The sequence below is a fragment of the Ictidomys tridecemlineatus genome, chromosome 4, assembly GCF_052094955.1.
Source record: "Ictidomys tridecemlineatus isolate mIctTri1 chromosome 4, mIctTri1.hap1, whole genome shotgun sequence".
NCBI lineage: Eukaryota > Metazoa > Chordata > Mammalia > Rodentia > Sciuridae > Ictidomys > Ictidomys tridecemlineatus.
Genome location: NC_135480.1, coordinates 169,257,209 through 169,270,652, shown reverse-complemented (window position 1 = coordinate 169,270,652; position 13,444 = coordinate 169,257,209). Strand labels below are relative to the sequence as shown.

Below are 13,444 nucleotides of genomic sequence, written 5' to 3'. Positions count from 1 at the left end.
TCTAGGTTCTCTATTGAATGCCCAGCATGTTTAATAAAGCCTTTCTACTTTGACTGGAAGGAACTCTGATATCTAGTAGCCTTGGATAAGCTCAAGGAATTATTCTATTCCCAGGTCTCCAATAATTCTTTCTCTGGAGGATATTTTGTGGAGCTCTAACATTTTATCCAATATAGGCTCAATTTAATATTATGTCAAAGATTCAACAGCTGGTGGACTGCTATCTAAATTTCTGGAACTCTATGGTATTGCTCCTTTTTCTTTGGAACCTTGTCTCAGAAATTCTAGCACCTAAGTAGGCCCAAACTCAGTCTTTGTCTCTTCAGCTAATCCAGAGCAAGAATTATATGGGCATTCCCCACAACAGAATAATACCAGGAATAAAGTTTGAATGATAATGTGGATCATCTTTTTGTTATTCCTTTTCAGGCATTACTGTCATTAATACATGTAATCTGTTGTCTGAAAATAACTTTAATAAATGTTTGCCCATTTATATTTATTGACAATGGTGGGGAACCATTCATTATCAGATACTCTTCCACGAAATCAAAATTTATTATTCCCTTTACTTATTTTTTAAATCATATAATAACCACAATTATAGATTTTTAAAAATCATAGTTTCAGTTTCATTTCTATAGTTCTTTTTTATTGATTTTATTATTTTTTTAAATACACAACAGTGGAATGCATTACAATTCCTATTACACACAGAGAGCACTATTTTTCGTATCTCTGTATATAAAGTATGTTCATGCCACTTTATGCCTTTATACATGTACTTTTTTTGCATTACAATTCTTAATATACATATATACTACAATTTTTCATATCTCTGTTTGTCATACCACAATCCACTTATCTCTAACCTCTTTCTTCTCCAATGTCCAGAATTTCTAGGCCTTTTCTGGGCTCTTAGATTAATGGTAACAGAAGCTCTAAGATGTGTTGTATCAGAGAAGGCATCTGGGCTCTCAGCTGGTCCATCTGCTGAAACATTCTTAGGCCTTTTTATCTGGTATCATATTAGCGAGAAAGCCACTAAGCCTTTTCCAGAGTTCATACTGGAGTATGGCCTTTTCTCACTGATTTTGATTCTTGTATAATGTGCTTTTGGCTAGTGGTCTGCTCTGTCCAGAGAAATTGCTTCATATTTAATCTGGTAATTGGGATGCTTTTTAAGTTTTAATTCTGAAAGAAAGAAAGGGGTCTCCTCAGTTGCCTTTGGGCTGGGTTTTAATAATTTTGAAGTTAGGTGATGTTTGGGCAATGAGTGGTGGGATGAAAGGCACAGTGACTAACTCTGCCCAAAGTCCTGCTTTGCAAAGGTTAGTATTACAGATAATTAAAATGCTGTGAGGAAAGTTTAGGTTTTGCCTTTTTTCCCCCTAGATAAATTTAGTTTAGTTGTAAATAATTCATTTGGTTGCAGTGTGCTTAATTTATTTTCTGGATAGTTTTCTGAAGTTTTTCATTCAGAGCCTCTTTTCCATGTTTACATTCAATAGTAAACAACCAGTAACCTACCCTTAATACATATTGGGCCTTCATGGGCCCAATAACTTAATATAAGTATCAAAACAATAAAAGTGGTTTCAGAACAGCTTATATAAGAGAGGCTGGGGATGTGGCTCAAGTTCGAGTGTGCCTGAGTTCAATCCCTGGTACTCACTCTTACACCCCAAAGAAGAAAGAGGCATTTGATTTGAATGTTAAAGTAGAGTAAATCAAAACTCAAAACCCCAAACACATATACATATGTTTTATGTACATTTTAAATGTTCAATTTGAAAAAGTCTTAAGTTAAAATGAGATTATAGATATATGCCCAAAATTGTTAAAAAGCTTCATGAAGATCAATTCTGCATTAATAGCACTTTCCAAAGATATATCAGTTGAGATGTATTATCTGTATTTCACCTTTGATAGATATTTGAAAAAAAATTAACATAGAATTTCACAAACATGGCCATTACATTACAACTTTATATATTAGGAACTAGTCAACAATTAGGTCAAAAGTTTAATTATAACTAAATGTAATATTTCTCAAGTCTTGTGTTCTGTTACAAATTCATTTTGTGCTATATTCTGTATGAAAAATAAGAAAACTTATATATTAAAAATTAGCCAAATGACTCTATAGTAATGAGGTTTATTCTCAAGTAGTTAAAAATCCTGGGAAAGAATGATGATGATGATGATGACGATGATGATGATGATGAAGATGATGAAGATGATGAAGATGATGAAGTAGTAGTAATAGTCGTAGTGTACTGGGGATTGAACCCACAGGCATTTTACCACTGAATTACATCCCCTGCCCTTTTTATTTGTTCAAGTTTTGAGACAGGGTCTTCCTAAGTTGTTAAGGCTGCCTTAAACATTTTATCCTCCTTCCTCAGGCTCCAGAGTCACTGAGATTGCAGATGTTTGCCACCACACCTGGCAGTGAACATTTCTCATTATAACTAATATGTGGAAATCAAAGAAAATATTCTTAAAGGATAAAATGGTTAATTCTGATTTGGTGAGAGATTGATAGATGAGAGAATGATTAAAAAAATAAGTCACTAACTTTGAAAGATGGATATGAATTGCAGGGTGAGGATGGAAGAACGAAAAACTCTAGCATAGAATTAGTATAGTATATGAAGACTATATACCTAAGATACTACAAACTTCATACTATAGTTAAAAATATTGATTTGAGGAGAAATTCTATGACTTTAAGTAATATTTACTATATTATATAACATAAAACTCAAAATATATAATATTATCATATCATTGCTTTGCTCTTTTAAAATATTCCTTCCCTTTTCAAAGACCTAGTCACAACTCAAAATTGTTATTTAAATGTTTTTATTGTTATAAACCTCTTTTTTTCACGTTTGAAAATAATTTTAATTTTGTTAGTTCATCATTGTATCTTTTTTTAATGGTTGCTCAAAACATTACAATGATCTTGACTTATCATATTTAACATGAGATAACTCTTCAACAAAATGGTGCAGCCATTATGCAGGTTCCTTTAAAACTTGAAAATATAACTACCATGTAATCCAGCAATCCTACTTCTGTGTATTCATTCAGAAGATCTAACATGAGTTCTTTAAGAGATTCACAGTCTCACATTGATTGCAGCATTTGACTAATGATATTCACAGTATTGAAACAACCTAAATGTCCATTGATGGATAAGTGGATGCAGAAAATGTGGTATGGATTACTATTTAGCCTTAAGAATGAAGGAAATACTGCCATGCATGAGAACATGAATGACTCTTAAAAAGAAACTAAGTGCCTTTCTATTTTTATATCCTAATTAGCTACACAATTTTCTTTTATATGCCTCTATTAATATACCTTACTTTTTAAGGATCAAATGTTAGTTAAAAATTGCATTTTTTATTTTCACCTTCTTCAAGAAAACTTTCCTAGCTCATCTCATCTTTATTTTGTATCACTTTAGCTTGATATGTTTAATTTACTTTTGTTTTTTATTTACTTTTAATGTAATGTCTGTCCTACATGCTTGCTTGTATATTTTCACGGGTGACTGCTTTCTAATTTGTAGATATCTTTGTTACATTCAGGTTAAAATGTCCTGAAGGACCTAAGTTGTTTTCTTGTTTTTTTTTTTTTTTTGACCCAGGAGACTGTATCCTTGGTTCCACAACTATGATCACAGAAAAGAAGTTTATGAAAAGAATAAAATAGTAGGGTTTTCTCTTGTTACTGTGGCAAAATGCTCTTTTAAAGTATTTGTAATTTTGCTGCAGGTACTAAATGAAAGCAGGAAAACAATTCCTTGGAAATATCTTTTGGTGCTTTGAAATAAATTAGTAAAAGATCAAAAGCACCCCAAAGCACATACAGAAACCAAAGAAACTGGAAATGAAAACATTAAAAATGTTTCAATGTCATCATTTCCTTAGAAGGGATTCTGAAAGACCAGCTAGCCACCACAATTGCATGGTATTTTTTTTCTCCTTGTGATACAACATAAACAGTAAAGTTTGGGCCTTTAAAAAGACTAATTATTTACTTGTTTGTTTGTTTATATAGTAGTGGGGATTGAACTCAGAGGCCCTCTAACAAAATAGACCCCCTTTTTTAAAATTTTGAATCAGGATCACACTAAGTGGCTGAGGCAGGCCTCAAACTTGTAATCCTCCTAATAAGTCCCTGATATTACAGGTGTGCACCACTACACTAGCTAAAAACTGTATTTTAAAGTATGCAGTAGGATTGTAAGCATTCTTAGGTTTGTTGCACAATTGGAATATCTAATTTCTTTCTAGAAATGTGTAAAATATTATACATCAAATGGACATATTGATAGATTTAAAATTTATTAACTTTCAAGTATATTTTTAGGATTACACATACATATTATTCTGAATGGTCTTTCCAGTGATTCAATTGCTATACCTCAATTTATTAAATGTATCATGAAGATGCATGTTTACTTCATTACTAACTTAGTATCTGTAAGCTATTTTGATATTGCCAATATGAAATAACAACATTTTTCTTCTTTATCTTCTTTTCTCTGTTTTAATTTACTTTAGTAAATAATATGTTTTCATTCTGGAGTATTTTGTAATCTGGTATACAGTATCTTAATATAATTTATGGAATATTTGGCAGAAGGTATTTTCTATATTTAATTTTATTTCATAGAAATAATTTAGGTGAGTTGTAACCTGTGATCTTAATTGTTGACAGCAACGAAAAAAACGTTTTACAATAATAGTTTTCATGCAACAGTTATTACTCCAGAATAACTTTCCACATTGATTCTAATTTACAGAAAGTGACATGAATGAAAGCTACATTCTGTATTTCTTTGAAAACCCAGAATATTTTGCTATACACAGTTCACAATCATAAAATTTCCAAATTTGCTTTCACCTATTTTTCATTTATGTTTTTAATGGCTTATAAAAATGACCAATACTAAGTACAGTGTACCAATAAAAATATGCAAAAATTGACCAGTATTTGCTTTTGCCACTTTTTCAGCCAGATTTTTGCACATAAAATGTTCATGATTTTAATTTTGAATAACTATAGATACAAAATTAACATATTATCAGAGATAAAAATATATGCCTGATTTAGAGAGCCAAACTGAATTTTTATCTCTAGTATTTGTAAGGATGAATGGAATTCAAATAAGTATATTATGGTTATCATTAACTTTTCTGTTCTCATTTAGGGGCATAATTAAACTTGCAGATAGTGTATGCTCTTATGTTGCTTTTTTGTGTGTATGACAGGGAGGTACTGGGTATTGAACTTGAGAGCATTTGACCACTGAGTCACATCTCCAGCCCTATTTTGTATTTTTTTTTAGAGTCACAGTCTCACTGAATTGCTTGGTGCCTTGCTTTGGCTGAACCTGGCTTTGAATTTGTGATCCTCATCAGACTTCTGAGCCACTGAGATTATAAGCTGTGTCACTGTGTCCAGCTTTATTTGTTTATTGTCTAATGGGAAAATACATGTTAATAGAGGAATTGCTTCCACATTCTGAACACACAAGGCAGAAATTAGATACTTTTTAAATTAAGAAGATGGGCAGAGAAACCATGGAACATGAACTAAGACTTATGCAATGATGACATTTATAGAAGGAATGGATTTCTGTGTTGGCTTAGATTTCTTGACAAGAAAGATTAGTCTTCCTTTATGAGTTTTCATGTCAATGAATGACCTTAATACTAATTATTGTGTAGCTGCCATTTTTAACACCTAAGTGCTTGATAAATTGCCAGCTAATATAAATGGTGAATAGGATTCCAGCCTCAGGATCCAGAGTGGTAGTACCAATAGCCCACATCAGAAAAGGTTTGGATTCTAATACAAACTCTTTTTCCTGTTCCACTCACAAGGAGAAGTGACCACTCTTTCTTCAGTGGATGGTATCCTGTAAAAGAAGTGTCAGAAGAGAAAATGTGACATGCCATATGTGACTTCAACAGAAATAAAATACATGGTACATTTTGAATCTCAAAAACTTAAGTGACTTTTTTAAACACAGAAGGATTTCTACAAATATAAAGTTCTCAAAATAAACCACTTTATCTAGTGAGAGTAATGGAATTTTGCCAATAGATAGTGCACTACTCTCCTGAACTAGGAGATGCATGCAATGTGACCGGACTTTTATTGTATATGTAAAAATGGCATGATTATTATGCTTTTTATTTCCAGAGAAGAAATGATCTCATCACCAGAAATTGTTTAGGCTGGTGCGACATGGTTTAACATCATTTACAGCCTGTATTAATCTTGCTTGCTGGATGGACATGTGAGGAAGGGACAGTACTAATAGAAAGAAACTGCACAGGTTTTTTAGTGAAATTTGAGCCCCACTTTCTGCTTCCACTAAATGAACATAAAAGTTATATAGTTAAGGCTTTATAACAAGATTCTATTATTGTTTGTTTATGAATATATCAAAATATCAATTCTACATTTTTGTATTCATCCAAACCATTTGACATTGTCATACTTTCAGATTGAGGATGGTGAAGCATTGAGAGTTTTATATAGTTCAACCAAATACTTGGAATATTGCAGTTATCTTTAAGATTTTCAATGTTCACATTCATACAAGATGTTTATGTGCCTGATGCCTTGCTAAGAACCTCCAAAGCTTATCACATTTAATCATAACAACCCAAACATAAGCAATATTATTATTCCCATTTTATAAATGAAAACTTATAACTCAAAGAGTTCTGGTAACTCAATGCCATGAAATTGATAAGGGGTAGAACCAAAATCTAAGCCCAGCCTGTCTGAGTACAAAACAAAATTAACTCTTTGCAATAAGACATCTTATGTATTATATATTTACTAATGTAAGAAACTATCTAGTGAACCTCATGTAAAAAAACATGCAGAATTATAACAGAACTTCTAATAAAGAAGTCCTAAAAACAGAAAAGGAAAAGCGTCTCCTAAAAAATTAATGAAGTAGACCCAAAGAAAATCTGGATATTGTAGACTGGAGGAAGATTAAGAATTGTTATAGACAAAAGAGCCTGTCTTTTATCTAGCCCGTATCATAATATGTAGCATAGTTTAATGAAAAGACATTTAGGTCAGTGCTAAAATGAAATGAGCTATCAAGCCATAAGTGACATGGAAGAGAGTTACATTCCTCAGTGGTAAAAGTAGCCATTTTGAAAAGGGTAAATACTGTATGATTACAAGTAAATGACATTCTGGAAAAGGCAATACTATGGGGATAGTTAAAAAAAAAATCAATGGTTGGGGCTGGGGATGTGGTTCAAGCGGTAGTGCGCTCGCCTGGCATGTGTGCCGCCCGGGTTCGATCCTCAGCACCACATACAAACAAAGATGTTGTGTCCGCCAAAAACTAAAAAATAGATATTAAAATTCCCTCTCTCTCTCTCTCTCTCAAAAAAAATCAATGGTGAATAGTGTCCAGGGATTAATGATGAGGGAGTGATGAACATGGGATTCTGAAGGCAGTGAAACTGTGCTTTTTAATACTTAATGGTATTTGTTATACCAGTTATCCAAACTCACAGAATGTACCACACCAATAGTGAACCTTACCATAAACTTTGGATGATAATGTTGTGTCAAGGTAGGTTTAAAAATTGTAACAAATATTGATAATGGGGGAGGCTATACAGTACTTTCACAGCATGCATGAAGCCCTGGGTTGTATCCTTAGCACTACAGGTGGGAAAACACTGTCCATCTGAGGAAAAAAAAAAAAGCAAAAGTCACATATATAAAAGTACAGGTATATTTTTAGATACTATAACTTAATGATACTAACTAGTTGGATCCACTGTCCTTTCTTGCTGTGTTTTTCTTCTTATCACTGATTCCATCTCTTCCTCTCTAAATTGTACTTAGAGCTAAAAAAGCATAAAAATCATTATTGTCATGAGTACTCAGTGGGAGAAAGTCAATTATTGTTGTAATACTGACAGCTGGAAAGGAAAAATATATTCACCAGTTAATATCTATTTCAGAATGATTAAAGAAGTAACTAGTGTTGTGAAAAGTGGTACTCCTACCGGTGTTGTTTCAAGTGCATACATGTTCATGTCCCAAATTGCTCACAGAGAGATAAGCATATGCATATACTTTCCTTTTTCAGTCTCTCCTGTTCCAATCACCTTTTATAGGTAACCAGTCTCATTAGTTTCTGATTTATCCTTTCTGAAATTATCCTTGCATGAAATTAGCAAATCTATAAATGTTTTCTTATGTCTCTTTATACCATGCAAAAAAGATAGAATACTACAGGAAATTTTTAATTCTATTTTTTGTTTTCACTCAACAATATGCCGTGGAAAATATTCCATATCAATTCATAGAGATCTTCCTTAGTTTCTTTTTTCCAGGTTCATAATATCTATACATAGTATGGATATATTATAATTTATTTAATCACTCTTCTGTGTTTGAAGATTTAGTTCATTTGAATTGTCATAATAATGAACAATGTGTCCATGAATGGCCTCATGCAAATGTATTTTTGGAGGCATACCTTTAGGATTAATTCCTAGAAGTAGAAAGAAATTCAGGGTCTTGAGTTAAGTGCATACAGTGTATTATTTGGTTAAATATTGCAAAATTTCCTATAAATTAGTAGCAATATGTTCTCACTAGCAATGTATGTGAATAAGAACTCTTTAACCATATAATCTCATTTGTTTGCAGTTTTTAAGCAAATTGTTTTTATACTGAAACTATGGCTATTGTTATAGGCTAATGAAGAAGTCAGAGTATGGAGAATCATAAAGTAAATAATTGGAAGAACAGACGGGGAGTCTTTTTTTTCTAAAATGTATGTCTCCCTATTTGCCTACCCTTTCAGCTTTCCTTTCCTCTATTCCTTTAACTAATTAATATATATATATATATATATATATATATATATATATATATATATATATATATATATATTGTGTCATCCCTATAACTACCTTAGGGGTATTTACTCATTGAATTCTCAGAAAAGTCTCAAATGGTAGGTAATATTATCCCTCTTATTCAGAAGAGGATACTGAAGCATAGAACTTTGCAGTCACTTGCCCAAGTCCCTACTTCTAGCAAGTAAAAATATAGGATGCAAACACAGGCAGCCTTTTTCTGTAAACCTTTCTCTTTGCCAGTGTTCTTGCATAACAATCAGAGGGAATACAGACTGGCTGCAGCTGGTGCATGAGTTGGACAGGACTCAGATTTCTTGCCTTGTCCCTATGTAGCAGTGCATTTGTCCATTCTGATGTGTAAAACTGCAATGAATGAGGAACATTAATATATTATTTTCAGTCAGTCTTGCATATAAATTATGCAGTGTATTGCTTCAGATGACCTTTTTTCTGATATTCATTGGATTAACATACATTCAAGGCTACCACCAAAAGGGAGTTCAGTCTAATATACAGTATTGTCTATCTCCTGACCATGACTACCATATGCTTTACATTACCTGGATGTCTCTTATGTAAGAATTCAAATCTATGAGTGGTAGGGAAGCACTATTAATGAAGAATGAAATGCTTGTATATAAAAACAGAAATGCAAGTCACAAAGCAAGACAGGAGAGAAGATAGAGAGGAAGGAAGGGAGGGAGAGAGGGATTTATTTTAACACATCCATCTTAACTCGATTTGGAGTGCAATATTGCATAGAACCCAAAGGTTCTTAAAATGTGGAACATCTAATTTAAAAATATTTCAGGGGTAGATTCAGTTCTTTCAGTATTTCTAAAAGTCTGATTTAGTTAGTGTTTCCACCACTGTGATCAAAAAATATCTGACAAGAATAATTTTAGATGAAAAGTTCATTTGGGGCTCATGGTTTCAGAGGTTTCAGTTCATAGACAGCTGACTCCATTGCTCTGGGCCTGAGGTAAGGCAGGATATGGTGAAAGGGCATGGAGGAGGAAAGCAGCTGGAGAAATGGCCATCAGGAAGCAGAGAGAGACAGCTCCACTCTCCAGGGACAGAATATAAACCCCGAAGGCCAAAGTCACACCCTTAAGGTCCCATGTGGTCCAGCACCCTATCTGAATTATAGTTACTACCCAGTTAATCTCTATCAAATGCAGATTAATTCACTGATTAGATTATAGCTCTCAAACCCCAATTATTTAAACTCTAAACTATCTCAGGCATTAGATTTGGAACACCTAATCTCTAAATCGTAACAAAGTCTTTTAGTGTGGGCATGTGGTCTAATCATGGGCCCTATTATGGTATAGCTTCATCCAGGAGAATATTCAGGCTCAGGTAGTTTAAGTCTTTCCCAAGATCTCCCAACTGAAAATGAATTTGGCCCAGACCCAGGTTTTTTTACTCCTATGCTGGCACTTATTTAATAGTATTTGCTTAAATTCCAGCCTGTAGCTCCTTCCCTTGCTTCCTGTGTTTGATAGACTGTGGTGAGAGATATAATAAGGACTGACATTATTTCTCCATTATTTCTGTTTGTGTTCATCTCTATTCATTCTTCTTTTCCACTGCTGTTTTTTAAAACCTTTCTATTTGAAAGCATTGTAGAAAAGATACTGTTGAAAAATAAATACAGAGAGATCATAGTACCCTTTACTCATTTTCTTTCATTGCTCATAACTTCCAAAAACATACTAAAATGTCATGATCAGGGTATGAACTTTGGTGCAATCAGGACATAGTATAAAATAGGTCTTTCATGTTGTCCTTCTGAGACCATGTCCATTACCCTTTCTCATCTAGTCTCCTGGCTAAAATCCTTGGCTCCAGCTAATCTCTTCTTCATGTCTATAATTTTTTCGGTTGCTGGATTATATAGGCAATTGTGTATGTTTAATTTTATAAGCTGTTTTCAGGAATGGCTGTATTATTTCAGATTGCCATCAACAGGATGCAAATGATCCAGTTTCTCCATATTCTTGCTGGCATTTGGTCTGCACAGTTTTTCTTTAGTTACTATGATAGATATACAATGAGTGGCATCCCATTGTCATTTTCAATTCAGGTCCCTAATGACTAATGATGTTGAACATCTGAAGGGTAAAAAGGATTTATCCTTCTGATTTTTTGAAATAGGCTTCTTAACAACTTCTATGTCAGTATTTTAGAATCCTTTGCATGTGAATTCTCTCTCTTGGAATTTTAAGGGGGGAAATAAAGGATTTCCTAATTACCACACCTTCAAGAGAATGTAAAGTCTACTATAAATATTGGGAGTAGATAACCAATATTTATGCATAACATAATATATTTTTTGTGTTGTAAATGGATTTTTTGGAATGTTCCTCGTTTTTTAAAACTGAAATTTCTCTCAGATGTTGGTATTACATATTCACAGCTATTAGATAAACAGTTCAGAGTTTAGTGAAATATATATATATATATATATATATATATATATATATATTATGTATTCCAAATTTATACAGTAGTTTTGGTCCTATGGTAATTTTATCAATGCAGGAAGTATTTAATCAACTACTAAACTTCAGCAGTCTCTGAGATGCAGTTGCATAATATCACACATGGCCAAGAAAATGATATAACAGTTTAAGATGAGACCTGAAGAAAATCGTATTTAGTTGAAGCCATAACAAGAGTTAGATAACCAATAGTATATTTTTAAATTAGCATTTTATCTATACATAAATTTCAGAAATAGTTCCATAAAGATATAGTTTCAAATTAAAACCTTAAAATGAAAATATGGATCTTTTCTATTTTGAAGTTGAAAGGAAAAGAGAGAGAAAATGAAAACTTGGCAAAAAACAGCTTAGACATCAGCTGGAATACTCTTATTCAGAGATCCTGAAATAATTGTGCTACACATTTCCATTAGTACCTGTCTACCCATCTGTACTTTGAGTCAACTGCAATTAGCCCATAGGTGGCCAGGAATGCTACCAATCTGTCCCTGAAACTAGCTTTGGGAAGTGAACCTGAAAGTCTGTGAAGTAGACATGGGTTAGAAATGTCAATACAAATCAAAGTTATGAGGGTACAAATTTGGAGAAAATGTAGAGTAGAAAAACAGGGAATGGTGGGTCCAACTAGGGAAGAAGAGGACTCACAAGAAGCAGTAAAATGGTGCTGCCTGAGAGTGATCCCTCCATAGTGGTGACATTAGTGTTCTGCTACTTATGGTCTTAGAGTAACTCATCTACATCAGTGACTTGACTGAAGTGAAAACATCTTAGTTAATACAAAGGAACAAAGCAACATGCACTCTACGAAGTTTTTTCTCTATCAGGAACATGCTCTGAGACAATGTCTATAACCTTTCTCATCTAGTCTCTCATTTAGCCATTTTACATTTTTTAATTTTTTTCCTTATTTGAGAGCCAACGCAAATTGAAATCCATTTAAATATTTCCTCAAATTTTGGAATCTCGGGCTGGGGATGTGGCTCAAGCGGTAGCGTGCTCGCCTGGCATGAGTGCAGCCCGGGGTCGATCCTCAGCACCACATACCAACAAAGATGTTGTGTCCGCTGAAAACGAAAAAAAATAAATAGATTCTCTCTCTCTCTCTCTCTCTCTCTCTCTCTCTCTCTCTCTCTCTCTCTCTCTCTCTCTCTCTGTCTCTCTCTCTCTCTCTATCTTAAAAAAATTTGAAATCTCTAGGAAATATATTTTCAGTAATAGTGTAGACTTTGGATGAGTATTCCAATTCTGGTTAATAAGTTAGTGCTATATTTGTTTGAGAAGCCCACCTTAAGATATTTTAAACTCATAGAACCTTGCTTAATGAACCCGTATGAATCTGTAGCCAGTTGTACATCTGGTGACTGATTATTATTGAGAACTACCTACAAAGACAGCTGATGATGATACAATTAGCACTAACTAATGACGATTTAAATAGTCAGTGATGGATACTTGACGAATATGTACTCAGTTATAAGTCTAATGAGCAATGACAAACATTTCATAAAGTCAGCAGACACTGTTCATTGTCACCATTGAGCATTTACTAAGTACAGGCATCTTAATGTTTAGTCACTTCTTCCTTCAAAGTAGAAACAGTTCAATTTATCTTACTCTATTTTTGATGTGTGTTTTTTTCAGCTAATAAAATAATCTGAAATTGTAAATAAGGATGTGCATGAAGAAGATATTACTTACCCCCAACATCAAATGCTTGCTGTAGCTGATTTCATGTGCTTCTGATTAGTAAGGTGCTCTGTTCATTCTCTTTAGCAGTTGTTCCTTACTGCTGTGGCATGAACCATTTCTTTTCTGCTGAGTTCTGGTCAGTGAATAAGTACTATTTTACTTTGACTGATTATATGTGCTGTATGAGCACATTCTGTTATGTTTCAAGTGGCACAAAGTGTGGTATACTGCAGGAAAGAGGTGGGGATTGCAGAATGATAACCTTCAGGAGCCAAGAAAGATGGTGACTTATATCATAAATGA

At 33.4% G+C, this 13,444-nt stretch overlaps 1 protein-coding gene and 1 long non-coding RNA gene across 7 annotated transcripts in view; one reads left to right on the top strand and one right to left on the bottom strand.

Annotated features, from left to right (window-relative positions):
• Window positions 1-13,444, top strand: part of Lingo2 (leucine rich repeat and Ig domain containing 2) — a 1,122,715-nt gene that overhangs the window by 129,481 nt on the left and 979,790 nt on the right. The window lies entirely within an intron of this gene.
• Window positions 2,852-13,325, bottom strand: LOC144377298 (uncharacterized). The gene is made up of 3 exons (XR_013438150.1): window positions 13,151-13,325; window positions 7,606-7,753; window positions 2,852-5,941 (listed from the first exon to the last, which is right to left on the bottom strand). It is a non-coding gene; the product is annotated as an uncharacterized LOC144377298 (long non-coding RNA).